A 1,051-nucleotide genomic window follows, 5' to 3' on the forward strand; every position below is an offset into this window, starting at 1 on the left:
CTTCCAATTATGACTATCAGGAATATTTCTTCTATGAACACTTATGTGTAAGTCTGTTAGATGTACACACATGTTGTCATTTCTTTTGAGCAGATAAGAGGGTAGTATAAGGGGTTGAATGGTAAATTTAACTTTTAAGACACTTCCAACTGTTTTAAAAGTGGCTCTACTTCACCTCAGCAATAGATGAGAGCTCCTGCTTCTCTATGCCTTAACATTTATATCTTTCTTTTTATTATAGTTATAATAGTAGACATAAAATGTATCTTAATGCAATTTGATTGGATTTTATTTTTATTTTTTTAAAATCTTTTTTAGTTATCAATGGACCTTTATTTTATTTATATGAGGCGCTGAGAATTGAACCCATTCATTGCCTGAACATGCTAGGCAGGCGCTCTACCACTTAGCATCCAACTGAGCCCCTGGATGTTATTTTTTAAAAAAAGCTTTGACAAGTTTTTTTAAAGAAAAATTTTGAATGGTTTTCTTTTTGCCACTGTGTCCTGGCAAGCATCTAGTGATATCAGAATCACTTGGAACAATAATAGTCAGTAGGCCTACTCTGTAAAAATTTTTGCATGCTATGCCTAGTTCAATATTATTGCCACTATGGTGATGGATATGACTTTTAACCAACATGGGATAGTCCTCTATTTCATATTTTAACAAAGCTGGACAGATTTGGTGAGGATGACCAATTTTAATTAGCCTCATCTGATTGACTTTAGAATTTGTTTCTACTCCAGGATGTACTTTCTAATTTTCATAACAAGTTGAGCCAAGAGTTGAAAAACTTCAGTGACTTTTTTACCTTCGTTGTGGCCACCATCTTTCTGCCATAGGTATAGACTGCCCCTAACCAAGAACAGCAATCATAATGCCTGGGGTTAAGATGCCATTTTGGTTTAATTTTGCTTTTTCCCAATGATTAATGATATTAAACTTCTTTTTATATGCTCCACTAATCAATCATATGCCCTCTTTGGTGAGTTCTCTACATTTTTACATATGTGTGTGTGTATGTACATCTAACCAAGGTGTCAAAAGA

At 33.9% G+C, this 1,051-nt stretch overlaps 1 pseudogene; it reads right to left on the bottom strand.

Moving 5' to 3' along the window:
- Window positions 1-480: 480 nt before the first annotated feature.
- LOC107144445 lies at window positions 481-832 on the bottom strand (annotated as a pseudogene).
- Window positions 833-1,051: the final 219 nt, after the last annotated feature.

This window comes from Marmota marmota, unplaced genomic scaffold (genome assembly GCF_001458135.2).
Source record: "Marmota marmota marmota unplaced genomic scaffold, marMar, whole genome shotgun sequence".
NCBI classification, from domain to species: domain Eukaryota; kingdom Metazoa; phylum Chordata; class Mammalia; order Rodentia; family Sciuridae; genus Marmota; species Marmota marmota.